Raw genomic sequence first — 14181 nt, 5'->3', positions numbered from 1 at the left:
TGCCATTGGCTTGCCGGTTGCCAGGAGCCTGGGGCACGGGGCGCCGCGCGCGAGTGGTGGGCTCCGGCTGTCAGTCAGCGGTTGCCATGGCGTTTGGGGGGTGTCCGTTAGCCCCCTCCCCCCCTCCTGCTCCTATCCCATCCCCCACTCCCACCCTCTCTCCGTCTCTGCATCTTCTTCCTCTGAATACTGGCTGCGATCACCATTAACCGTCCGGGGAAGCCAGTCAGTGCAGCGGTGGCGGTGCTGCTGCTACTGCTATTATTCCCGTTAGGAAAACCCCAGGCTGTTGGGGCCTCACACTCACCCAGTGCCCATTAAAACCTTTCCTTTGGTCGGAGTCGGAGTTGGAGTCGAGCCTGTCCGCGCCGGAGCCGCCTCTTTTCCCTTCTTTCTTCACCACCTTCCCCCCCCCCCGCCCCCCTTTTATCTTTTCGGCGGCTGCTTTGCGGATTGAGATGTTTCTGAAGGCGAGGGGTTTGCAGGGGACTTGAGGTAAGCGCCGTTTTTGGAGAGGGAAGGGAGGGTCGGTGAGGGTTGTGTCCCCCGACTGGGGAGAGGGTGAGTGCCCCCCCCCACCCCCCCAACGGGGTGAGAGGGGAGAGAGTGAGTGCCCCCCCACCCCCCCCAACGGGGTGAGAGGGGAGAGAGTGAGTGCCCCCCCACTCCCCCCAACGGGGTGAGGGGGGAGAGAGTGAGTGCCCCCCCACCCCCCCCCCCAACGGGGTGAGGGGGGAGAGAGTGAGTGCCCCCCCACCCCCCCCCCAACGGGGTGAGGGGGGAGAGAGTGAGTGCCCCCCCACCCCCCCCAACGGGGTGAGGGGGGAGAGAGTGAGTGCCCCCCCACCCCCCCCAACGGGGTGAGGGGGGAGAGAGTGAGTGCCCCCCCACCCCCCCCAACGGGGTGAGGGGGGAGAGAGTGAGTGCCCCCCCACCCCCCCCAACGGGGTGAGGGGGGAGAGAGTGAGTGCCCCCCCAACGGGGTGAGGGGGGAGAGAGTGAGTGCCCCCCCACCCCCCCCAACGGGGTGAGGGGGGAGAGAGTGAGTGCCCCCCACCCCCCCCCAACGGGGTGAGAGGGGAGAGAGTGAGTGCCCCCCCACCCCCCCCAACGGGGTGAAGGGGGAGAGAGTGAGTGCCCCCCTCAAGTGGGGGGAGGGGAAGGGTCTAGACTATTTCCTGGTGAAATGATGTTCTATAACTGTATCTCATGTGTTTTCTCCCCCCCCCCCCCCCCCAAACGGGGTGAGGGTGGGTGCCCTCCCCGAGTTGGGGGGAGGAGAAAGTGAGTGCCCCCCTCAAGTGGGGGGAGGGGAAGGGCCTAAACCATCTCCTGGTGGAATAATGTTCTATAACTATATCTCGTGTGCAATCATAACGTTTTAAAACTTGAGGGATTGTGGAAATTTTGCTCCCTTTCACTTATGGATTTTATTTTTGGGTGGGGAATAGAAGGAACAGGGTTTTCATTAGTGACCCATCTCTCAGGAACCTTAGTGCATGTAACAGTGCTTAAACATTTATATGATGCACATAGATGCCCCAATTGTACATTACATCTCCCTGAGCATGTTTTTTTTTATTCCCCCTACCTAAGCTATCCCTTTAGTTCCGATCAATTTTTATCTATTCCCTAAATCAATGTCACTTAAAATAATACAGAAAATGTTGGGAAAAGCTCAGATCCCAGCTCCATCTGTGGGGAAAGGAAGAGTTAATGTTTGGAATCCCCCAAATGAGACTCTTCAATTATGAATTTAAATGAATATGAGCAATTTGAGAAGTCACTCCCCCAATTATTGTTATTTTCCCAGACTGAAGAATGACTTGAGAATAATTCTGATACAGCTAGGTCTAGTTCATTTCCTTTGCTTTCTAGGTACGGTCATCAAAAAACAATTTTACACCTGACTAGCCAACAGTAGGTACTGTGATTGTGTGTCTTAGTAGAAACGTGTTCGCTATGTCTTTTCAGCCCTTTGACAAAGATCAAGCCCAAGATGGGGTGCAATGCCTTATCTTGTCAGGTTGGATCTTATTTGTCTCTTTTGTGGAGCCCATGATTGGATTCATTTGGAATTTGAATTTGTTTTTTGGAGTAAGCAAGGGATGGATCTGCTGATCCACTCTGAGCATTGGCTTTGTAACTTTTAAGAATGGAGTAAAATTTCTTTTAAAAAAATTTAGTTGGTCAAGCTTCAGATTAAGCCCAAAGATAGCGTGCAATGTCTTCTGTTGTTGGCTTGGATCTTTTGTCTGTCTTGTGGGGAACCATGAGTTGGATTCAGTTTGACTTTGGTTTTTGGAGCAAGTGAGATGAGGCTTCCCAGTCCACTGAGTGGTTTGGTTTGGCTTTGTAACTTTATGAATGAAGTAAATTTTTTAAAAATGTATTATTAGTTAGTCAGTTTCCTTTAATTTGAACATCTTTGAATCTGTGGGTTGAAATATGCTATGTGCAGTTGAATTATAAGTCATTGTGTTAGAAATAAGCTTGTTCATAGTCTGTCTTTTTACTTTTATGTCCTGTGGTTGGTCAGAGTTCTTTTAGATAAGACTTCTAGTGAGAGACCAATGGGTTGAAACTTGCCTTTAAAAATTTGGCAACAAATGCATGCTCAGATTTAGAGATTTGAAATCCCTTATCCTTAAAACAAAATAAAAATATACGTCTTTGTAACTATTGATGCCCAAAGTATGTATATCCTTCAGTGTGTAAGGTCAGGAAAAGTATTGCCATAATTCTCAAATGCCTTTACAATTAATAATATTTGAATGTGGTGTTATTTCTTGAGGAAGCTACTCATTTACTCCTGCATTGTAAGTAGTTATATAGGATGAAGGAACAAACTTAAATTTGTATAGAGCCATTCATAACTTTGGGACATCCCAAAGTGCTTTACTTTGAAGTAAAATGTAAGAAACATGGCAGATAAGCATCAATGAAATAAAGCAGTGAACTATCTTTTGGTGATGTTGGATGAGTGATAAATGTTGACCAGAGACAATGTGATGCTCCAGCAGCATCAGCCTGAGTTATGTGCGCAAGCCTCTGGAAATTGAGCTCACAATTCAAGAAAAGTATAATATCACTAGGTCAAGGCTAGTACTGAAAAAGGCTCTGATTTGAATTAGGTTGGTGGGCTATGGTTTCATTTCTGCATTCTTTTGTTCTTTGTGGCAATTAATCATCTAGATTAATGTTTTAACCACTTACTCTACAATGCAAACAGCAATTTAATTGATACTGTATCGTCTTGGCATGAACAGGAGAGAAAGCTTTGTGTTTAGCTTAAAACTTGGATCTCTTTCACATTTGAAACTGCTCCCAAGTTGAACCTCTTAATTCTCTAATTTATTTCCAAATTCTAAGAAAACTTGATGGTCTACATGCACTGCTGTTCAGCAGTAAACCTCGCCATATTTGTGTAATTTCAGAACTAACTCATCCCTTAAATCTGTGAAACAATCCCAATATCTTGCAAACTTCATGCACAAAAAAAAGTTGTTAAAAATTAACTGAAGTAAATCATGATTCCGAATAAATGTGGTGTGTTGTGTTAAATGGTACATCAGGCAAACCTCTCAAATCATTGACCCTGATGGCATGGGAAAAGCTGAATGTGGATCAGCAAAAAATAAATCATTCCCCTAACTTGCATCAGTAATTCATTGAAACTGTTCATTTAACTTTTGTGTTGGGAACAGGTGTGGTTTCATAGCAAAGCCTGATTTTGTCTTTTCCACATTTATTAACCTAGTTATCTGCAGAGATGATGGTGGACTGCTGTCTTCTACTGCTGCAGCTCTAGTAGTAATGGTGTTGAATATTGACCCAGTGAATATGGAGGAATTATGTTTTATATTCAAGTCCAGAAGATGTGTGTTTTAGAGGGGATCATGCAGGTGGTCTGCTGCTTTTGTCTTGTCTAAATGATGGAGTCCGTGGGTTGGGATGTAAGTTGCAGCACTTCTGTCTGCAGCCAGTATGTACTGCAATCCCATTTTACTGATGTTGCAAGGATTGAGTCCAGTGGAAAGATGTGGTCTAAGCAAACCGCACCTTCCTCTTGAGCTGTTTGGTTGATGGCTGATGGTGGGTGCCATTGCACTTTGGCTGTAGTTGTATTCTTTCTTGTTGGAAGTAGTCATTCTTCAGCATTGTTCTGAATGTTACCTGTCATTTGACACCCTGAAGTCCTGAGTTGACCTTGCTCTAACAGTCAAGTGATATCCTGGGGCTGCAACATTTGCCCTCCAAATTGTTGGTTAATTTCACAATTCAAAGTAGAAGATTTACCAGTTTATTCCAGATACTCTGGAGATCTTTTAACCGATCACAACACCTAAGACTTACAAGTTTGTTTACTGCTAACAAAGTAACTCAATGTGTTCGGACTGCTTTTATTATCAGTGACAAGGATTGTTAAATTTAAAACTACCTTTCTTTTAAATTTATTTTGTGTAATTGTGTTTTTGCAGCAATCATGAGTATTTATATTTCTGGAAAGCAGTAACTCCAATTTCTAAATCCTCTTAATTCCACACAAAATGCTTCATTCAGACTTTTGAAAAATCCACACATGGATAATAATGAAATGTCTAACCTTAAAGGCCATTTGAGTGAATCTGTGTCACAACCAATTAGCAAACCAAAGATTAGGTAGCTTTTGAGTTGGCCAGAATTGTGGCCATCACCAACTTGATACAGCTTAAAAAATTGTGAATGAGTTTTCTGAACAAACATACACATTTTTTTCTGCTGGAGGAGTTTTTAAATGACCAGGTCACACTTGGCTTAGGATAACTGAACATCTTGATATGGTGTCTGTTCAACATCACTTTTTTTTTTCCATTGCTGCAATTGTTGGATTAGTTGTTTTGTGGTCCCCTTGGTGGGAGAGGGTTGCTCAGGGGCACAGGCAAAGTACCTATCCCACTAACTAACATTTATTTTTCAAAGGCTGCTCTGCACTGACTGGCAATTTAATCAGCTGCACAGCTTTAGCTCAGTAACACTTCAAACAGATCAGCAGTAAACTGTTCAAATTGTTTGTATTTTCTGGTGTACGTTCATTCTCTCTAATGGCATTTGAAAATCTCAACAGCCGGGGCATTTATTTAAATCCTTACAAAGCTGTTACAAATAACTAAGGAATTAATTTAAATGTACGTTGACAATGTATATTTTAGAAAACTGGAATAGTGGAGTATTTTCTGTTTCTAATTTCAGAGCTTTGAAGTTAATATGTATTTGGGATCTATAAATCAGCCACATAAATGACTATAGTAGTATCAAACAATATACAAATCACGTTTGTTTGCTGCTTTGGTGATACTTAAAAGCATTGTCCCTATACAACACACAACCCAAACACTGCTTTTTCAGTACCTTCCTAGGAATGTTGTATTGTTGGAGTTGCCATAATTTGGATGAAATGTTGAATTGAAGCTCTGTTAACGTGGATGTAAAAAATCCTTCTTGATGAACTAGGTATCCTCATGATTTCTTTATTAATGCTCTATATGTAGTTCCAGATTCTTTCCCTCTACAACAGCTAATGGGCATGCAGTAAACAAATCCATTTGAGATGGATTGTTTTCAGGTGACGCACATTTGGCTGACGATACCAATCCTTGAGGCAGGTTCTACCACATATGAAGTTTCCAAGTGTGTAGTAGATTGGTGGTTTCAGCATTGGCATCTGTTGTCAAAATGTTGTAGCCACCTGCTATCGTAGTGGTACACATCAGTTCACAGCAGACATTGCCTTTTTCCTCTGTCAGCTGCTGATTCCCAGATGTGCTAATTGGTGTTTTGGACCTTCATTTCAAGGACACTTGCAAGAATGACATGGAACTTTGGTCATCTGGCTCCATCTGCCTTGCCGTATGGAAAATCCTTGGGTTTGCAACCGTTTTCTATCCTGAGTTAACAAAGCTGATTCTGAGTGCTAACAAACTTAGGAGCTTTGCCTTTTGAGAGGACTGTCGCATTTGTGATTTTTGTCTTAGAACATAAGAAATAGGAGCAGGAGTAGGCTATCTAGCCCTTCGAGCCTGCCCCGCCATTCAATAAGATCATGGCTGATCTGTTGTGGCTCAGTTCCACATTCCCGCCCTCTCCCCAAAACCCTTAATCCCCTCTCTTATCAAAAACCCATCAACCTGCGTCTTAAAAATATTTAGCGAGGTAGCCTCCACCACTTCAACGGGCAGAGAATTCCAGAGATTCACCACCCTTTGAGTGAAGAAGTTCCTCCTCAACTCCGTTCTAAACTGCCCCCCCTTTATTTTGAGGCTGTGCCCCCTAGTCCTACTATCCTTTCTGAGCGGGAAGAGTCTCTCCACCTCTATCCTATCCATCCCATTCATCATCTTATACGTCTCAATGAGATCTCCCCTCATTCTTCTAAACTCTAACAAGTACAAGCCTAATTTATTCAGCCTCTCCTCATAGCTCAACCCCCTCAACTCCGGTATCAGCCTAGTAAACCTCCTCTGCACTCCCTCCAAGGCCAAAATATCCTTGCGTAAGTGCGGCACCCAAAACTGCACACAGTACTCCAGCTGCGACCTCACCAATGCCCTATACAGCCGCAGCAAGACCTCCCTACTTTTATATTCAATCCCCCTCGCTATGAAGGCCAGCATCCCATTCGCCTTCCTGACCACCTGCTGCACCTGCAAGCTGGGTTTTTGCGACTCATGCACAAGGACCCCGAGGTCCCTCTGCACCGTCGCCTGCTGCAGTTTTTCGCCACGTAAGTAATAGTCCTTCCTACCATTATTCCTACCAAAGTGGACCACCTCACACTTGCCAACATTAAATTCCATTTGCCAGATAAACCTATGATGTGCCACGCTGTGAAGTTCAATAGAATCCCTACAGTCCAGAAGGGGGCCATTTGGCCCATCAAGTCTGCACTGACACAATTCCACCCAGGTCCTATCCCCATGACCCACATATTTACCCCACTGATCTCTCTAACCTAGACATCCCAGGACACTCAGGGACAATTTAGCATGACCAGTCAACCTAACCCGACATCTTTGGAGTGTGGGAGGAAACCAGCGCACCCGGAGGAAACTCATGCAAACAAGGAAATAAAGTGCAAACTCCACAGTCACCCAAGCCGGGTATTGAACCCAGATCCCTGGAGCTGTGAGGCAGCTGTGCTAACCTGTGCCACTGTGTCTCCCCAAGATGGGAATTGTTGAGCTTCTTTTCTCAATGGCTCTTAAGTTATCTGTGTTTCACAGCAGGGTGCTGATTACAAAGGCCTTATAAATGGTCAGCTTAATATCTCATGAGCATTTCATGAGTCGATCAAAGGTAGTAGCTGCTTTCTTTCTGCATTTATAAGACTTTTCTTCAAGGGACAGATTGTCTAGCACCTTGGACTTGAGGTAGCAGAATTTGCTAATTACTTTGTTTAATGTGAGGGGCAGGGAAGTAACATATTGCCCTATGACTGCTGTTTTCATGACGCTTAGCTTATTTCAAATTCTGCAACGGTTCAATAGCCCTATCAAGTCTTCACACTCTACACCTGCAAAGATCATTTTTTTCCAAGAAGATATTTCTTTGGATTTTCCAGGTGAATCTTGTGTGTCCTCATCCAAGGTAGTACTGATATTTTTGTTTGCTTCAGTGTAAGAAAATCCTTCAGCTAGTCAGTCTTGCATCCAAATAAACCAACCAGGGTTGTCCCAGCCTTGTGTTTGTCTTCACTTTTAACTGTAACATTGCTTGCACTGTCATGGAGAGCATGTTACTGGCATGGGAGAGACAGTCCTCGGTTTTTGTAGCTGAGTTTCCACGTGGGTGAGTGGTACAGCGTCATCAGCGTAGAGAAATTCTCTGATCAGAGTGTAGTGTGTTCCATCTTTAAATTGTTTGTCCTCAAATTTGTGATCGTATTCTGCCTACTCTACAATGACATGCAAGTTGTGATCCTCACCAACAGACCCACCCGAAAACCTACCTTAGTGCAAACTGGGGTCGAACAAGGTTGTGTCATTGCATCGACTCTTTATTTTCCTACAGAAAACCTACAGAACAAATGGGAAACTATTCAACCAACCTCAGTTATAATGCTTCAGTAGATAATGCTTGTGTGCTCACTCAGTTACTGCTTCAGGTCATTGTCAACTCCTTTCCATTGCATATGAGAAAATGGGTCTTTCACCAGGTATTGGAAAACTAAGACCCTCTTCCAATGGTTCCCATAGTAAGTTTCTAAAATATTTTAAACGATGAAAGCATCCCCATCAAGTTACTTTGATTAAAGCTTTAATATTAAAGTTAATTCACCATTTTAGACTAGCCGTGAAATAGCTAATTGTAGTTACTTGCATTCGTCACCGAATTGCTCCTTTAAGAGCAGCATTCTCACACCTTGGATATTGAGCTGCTTTGGCTCTCAGCTGAGTTGATTCTTGAAGGATCAAAAACACTGGAGGGAAGGAAAAAATGTGACTGGCTAACTTTAATCCAATCGGATATGTACAAATCTAGTTGATATACACTGCTGCTAGAGTTATGCTACTAGAGTTATACTGCTTGTGCAGCACATGATTGACAATATTGCATCCTAAAATATCTTAATTTCTTAAACTAAATAATTCTTGAATTTATCATCTATCTCAAAAATTAAAACTCTTTATTCACCTGCACAAATTTAGAAGGCTGATTTAAGAATCTATTTTGGATGCACAAGGTAATTTTGTCCATGGTATGTTACAGGAAAGGGCACCAAAGAACCAAAAAAGCATTTCAGTTGGTCTCATTGTGCTGAAAGTACAGTACAGGAACAGGCCCTTCGGCCCTCCAAGCCTGCGCTAATCACGGTTACCCATCTAAAACCAACAGCTTAAATCCTTCTATTTGTTTGTTCACAAGCCTATCAAGATTAGTCTTAAATGTGGCTAATGTAACTGCCTCAACCACCCCACTTGGCAGTGCATTCCAGACCCCGATGACCCTCGTGGCGGTGGCGCGCGGCAGGGGGAGAAACTTCCCCCCCACATCTCCACTGAACCGTTTCCCTCTTATTCTGAATGTGTCCCTTTGTAATTGTCATTTCTGCCCTGAGAGAGAGCTTCCACTGTTTGTCCTATCTATGCCTCTCATAATTCTACAAACTCCTATCAGGTCGCCCCTCAGTCGCCGCCTTTCCAGGGAGAGCAATCTCAGTTTATTCAATCTCTCCTCGTAACTAATTCCGTCTATTCCAGGCAACATCCTGGTAAATCTTTTCTACACTCTCTCAAGTCTCCATGTCCTTCTGGTAATGTGGTGACCAGAATTGGACACAGTATCCCAAATGTAGCCTAACCGACATTTTATTCAACTGTAACATAACATTCATTAATTCTCTATTATGGTCTCTATGGCTGCAGAGGAAAAACATGGACCTTGTATATTCTGTTTTATTGACTGCAAGTCGTGTTTACCTTTGCGTTGGACCACTGATGTGATTGGGATAATTTTAACCTCAAAAAATGTGTAAGATTAGAACATAACATAAGAAATAGGAGCAGGAGTAGGCCATCTGGCCCTTCGAGCCTGCCCCGCCATTCAATAAGATCATGGCTGATCTGTCGTGGCTCAGTTCCACATTCCCGCCCTCTCCCCATAACCCTTAATCCCCTCTCTTATCAAAAACCCATCAACCCTCTTCTTAAAAATATTTAGCGAGGTAGCCTCCACCACTTCAACAGGCAGAGAATTCCAGAGATTCACCACCCTTTGAGTGAAGAAGTTCTTCCTCAACTCTGTTCTAAACCGCCCCCCCTTTATCTTGAGGCTGTGCCCCCTAGTCCGACTGTCCTTTCTGAGCGGGAAGAGTCTCTCCACCTCTATCCTATCCATCCCATTCATCATCTTATACGTCTCAATGAGATCTCCCCTCATTCTTCTAAACTCTAACGAGTACAAGCCTAGTTTATTCAGCCTCTCCTCATAGCTCAACCCCCTCAACTCCAGCATCAGCCTAGTAAACCTCCTCTGCACTCCCTCCAAGGCCAAAATATCCTTGCGTAAGTACGGCGCCCAAAACTGCACACAGTACTCCAGCTGCGGCCTCGCCACTGCCCTATACAGCCGCATTTAAACCTCTCCCAATCCTCTTCTCGCCCACTACTCTTAGCTACTCTAAATGCCTCCGCTTTTAATTTAACACTTTCCTTCACCTCCTTTGTTATCCACAGCTGATTACCTCTCCTCCTACGGTCCTTTTTGACCATCGGAATAAATTTCTGCTGAGCACCAAGAAAGATCTCCTTAAAAATCCTCCAGTGCTCCTCAGCAGACCTACCTTCCAACGCGCTCCCCCAGTCCACATTCGCCAATTCCTCTCTCATCCTACCGTACTCCCCTCTGTTCAAACAAAGGACACGTGTCTGGGAACCCACTTTGTCGTCCTCCATCTGCACCAGAAACTCCACCATACAATGATCACTCTCCCCAAGAGGATCCTTCACCACAAGGTCCCTGATTCTACCCACCTCATTACATAACACCAGATCCAAAACAGCTTGCTCCCTCGTCGGCTCCAACACACACTGCTCAAGGAAACTATCCCGGTAGCATTCCAAGAACTCCTCCTCGAGCCCACCGCGTCCAACATGGGTCGACCAATCAATACGCAGATTGAAATCCCCCATAATTACGGCCGTCCCATTCCTGCACGCCGCACTTTTTTGCGCGTTAACAGCCCGCCCCACCTCCAGATCATTATTCGGGGGCCTATAGACAACACCCACCAGCATCTTCCTCCCTTTGCTGTTCCTAATCTCTACCCACAACGATTCCACTTTCTGCTCTTTGGCTCCAATATCATCCCTTGCTACCACCCTGATGCTATCCTTAATCAGCAGAGCTACGCCCCTCCCTTTTCCCTCCCGCCTATCCTTCCTAAACACTTGATACCCCTGGACATTCAGCTCCCAGTCCCTGTCACCTTGCAGCCACGTCTCTGTAATGGCCACCAGATCATATCCATTTGTGTCGATCTGCGCCACCAGCTCATCCACTTTATTCCGAATGCTTCGTGCATTCAGATAAAGTGCCTTCATCCCAGCCTTCCCCTGGACCCTATTCATACTCACGCCCCCTACTCCTTTTATTATTGGGACATCCTCGGCCTCCACCCTTACCTGTACCCTCTCCTTAACTTTAGGCCTCGTAACATCACCTACCTACCCGCCCCCCCAATTAGTTTAAAGCCCTGTCTACAGTCCTCTTTGCACGATTCGCCAGCACTCTGGTCCCAGCACGGTTCAGACCAACCCCATCCCGGCCGAACAGGAAAAGATGCCTCGCTATTTCCTCCTTGATGACAGATTCTAACATTTTACCTACAACAGACGTTAAACTAACAAGCCTATAATTCCCCGCCTTTTGCCTGGCACCCTTCTTAAACAACGGTGTAACATTAGCCGCTTTGCAATCTTCCGGCACTTCCCCGGAATCCAGCGATGTCTGGAAAATAACCACCAAGGCATCCACTATCACCTCTGCCATTTCTTTCAGAACCCTCAGATGCATTCCATCCGGTCCTGGGGACTTGTCCACAATCAGCCCCTCCAGTCTGTCGAGCACCACCTCTCTAGTAACAGTAATGTCATCGAGACCCTCCAGTCCTACCACCGTTCCATCTCTAACACCCGGCAAATTATTCATGTCCTCCTCCGTGAAGACCAAAACAAAAAAGTTATTCAAGACCTCAGCCATTTCCCCATCCCCTACCACTAAGTCCCCCTTCTCATCCTCTAAGGGTCCAACGTTCACCCTAGCCAGCCTCTTCCTTTTTATATACTTATTAAAAACTCTTGCTATCCTTTTTTATATTAAGCGCTAGCCCAGCTTCATAGTTTATCCTACCCTTCTTTATCAATTTCTTTGTCAATCTTTGTTGTGGGAAGGTGAAACTGTTAAAATACAAATGGGAACCTAACATGCCTTTAACCTGCTTTCCTTCAATACTAATAGAGGCAAAATAGATGACTGACTGGAGTGGCCATGGAAAACTTTTTAAGATGGCTAGCTACCTAAATTTTAACAACGTTTCTAATTTAACACACTGGTTGTGTTTCCTGTATGTTAGAAAATGGCAAATAAAAGAAGGCAAGATGCCCTGGATCCATAAGGCAAGTACTTGAGGATTGGGAGGAACAGGATTGTTTCCCCTAGACCCAACAAGCTTGTCCTATGAATCTTCTCTTAGGCCTCTAACCACTAAATCTACCTGTTCCTTGTTCGACAAGCAGCCTGGCAAACAGGCTATCTTCGAGGTGGGATTGGAAATAAGAAATAAATTCCCCAAGAAATTGAAACTCCACAGAGCTTGGGAAACCTACACTTATGGCTACTATGATCATCAACCCAATGAATATCAAGGCCAGTGTTTCCTGATGCTAGTTTGGATTGCACGAATATAACCCGAGTCATGAACTGCCTGTGGTATCTGAACAACCTTGGCCCTCATGTCAGTTGAAATTGACAGTCATGGCAGGAATAGAATCTGCTATTTGTATTAACCTGCTCATGTCCTATAAAAATTAATGGCTTGATGTTAATCACCTTTTACAGAAAACTTGTTCCAGTATGTGGCTGCCATGTTGACAGCCGTTTCTCATTCACTCTATGGTATCAACTTAAAAGCTAGTTAATGTAATATTGAAACTTGGCAATTTTTCTGTTGCTTTATGTGCAATACTCTGAAAATTGTGCAGTGTAACTTTTAACTCTCATTTTTTTTTTATTTCAGTACACTCCTTACTAATAAAAATTAAGCTCCCATATGGGATATGGGATGTCCTGTATCTCATAGGACAGTCCTATGCTCTGTCCTATGCACAGAGCATAGGACAAGCTCTGTGTGGACAGGCTAAACACCCTGCCTACTATCAAATAAAAAAAGATTGAAAGCATCTACTGCTTAGGGGTGACAACCCTGAATAAACCTAGAAAATCTGTATTTTAATGTGTTCCAACACAGTAAGGATATTGTAAGATCATCTTGTTTACTTTGCATTATTACTGCTTGTAAATACACTATCAAGGGCAGGAGTCTTAGCAGTGTTGAAGAGCAGAAGGATCTTGGGGTCCTGGTCCACAGGACTCTTAAATTGGCCTCGCAGGTGGAGGATGTGGTCAAGAAGGCGTATGGTGTACTGGCCTTCATTAATCATGGGATTGAGTTTAGGAGTCGGGAGGTAATGCTGCAACTTTATAAGACCCTTGTCAGACCCCACTTGGAGTACTGTGCGCAGTTCTGGTCGCCTCACTATAGGAAGGACGTGGAAGCTATTGAAAGGGTGCAGAGGAGATTTACAAGGATGTTGCCTGGATTGGGAGGCATGCCTTATGAAGATAGGTTGAGGGAGCTGGGACTCTTCTCCCTGGAGAGGCGTAGGTTGAGAGGAGACCTGATAGAGGTTTATAAAATGTTGTGAGGAATGGATAGGGTGGATTCTGAGGCTATTTCCCCGGGTTGAAATGGTCGCTACGAGAGGACACAGATTTAAGGTGCAGGGAAGCAAGTACAGAGGTGATGTTAGGGGCAAGTTTTTCACTCAGAGGGTGGTGAGTGAATGGAATCGGCTGCCGTCAGTGGTGGTGGAGGTGAACTCGCTGGGGTCTTTTAAAAGACTTCTGGATGAGTATATGGGATTTAATGGGTTTGGGGGTTATAGATAGGTCTATGGATTGGTGGGTATTGATGTGATCGGCGCAGCTTGTGGGCCGAAGGGCCTGTTTGTGCTGTAGTGTTCTATGTTAAATACATAATTTAGGTATCTTGGACTAATTTGTTGGGTTTAGTTAACATAATAGAAGTTTCTCTTTGATATATATTTTTCAGCGGCATAGAGGTTAGCACTGCTGCCTCACAGCGTCAAGGACCCGGGTTCGATTCCTGACTTGGGTCACTGTCTGTGCGGAGTCTGCGCATTATCCCCATGCCTGCGTGGGTTTTCTCTGGGTGCTCCAATTTCCTCCCACAGTCCAAAGATGCGCAGGTTAGGTGGATTGGCCATGTTAAATTGCCTCTTGGTGTCAGGGGGACTAGCAGAGTAAATACGTGGGGTTACAGGGATAGAGCTGGGTGAGATTGATGGTGCAGGCTCAATCTGCCAAATGGCCTCCTTCTGCGCTGTATGGATTCTACGATTC

At 44.7% G+C, this 14181-nt stretch overlaps 1 protein-coding gene across 1 annotated transcript in view; it reads left to right on the top strand.

The window, feature by feature from the left end:
• The first annotated feature begins 408 nt into the window (after positions 1-408).
• Positions 409-14181, top strand: part of LOC145351028 (suppressor of cytokine signaling 5-like) — a 42616-nt gene continuing 28843 nt past the window's right edge. The window contains exon 1 of the mRNA XM_080200627.1: positions 409-495. The gene's annotated coding sequence lies outside the window, so the exon portion shown is untranslated. The remainder of the gene's footprint in view (positions 496-14181) is intronic.

This window comes from Carcharhinus amblyrhynchos, chromosome 12, assembly GCF_965287045.1.
Source record: "Carcharhinus amblyrhynchos chromosome 12, sCarAmb.v2.hapA, whole genome shotgun sequence".
In the NCBI taxonomy this organism is placed as follows: Eukaryota; Metazoa; Chordata; class Chondrichthyes; order Carcharhiniformes; family Carcharhinidae; genus Carcharhinus; species Carcharhinus amblyrhynchos.
Note: the sequence above shows the minus strand (reverse complement) of the source record. Positions and strands in the feature narration are given on the sequence as shown.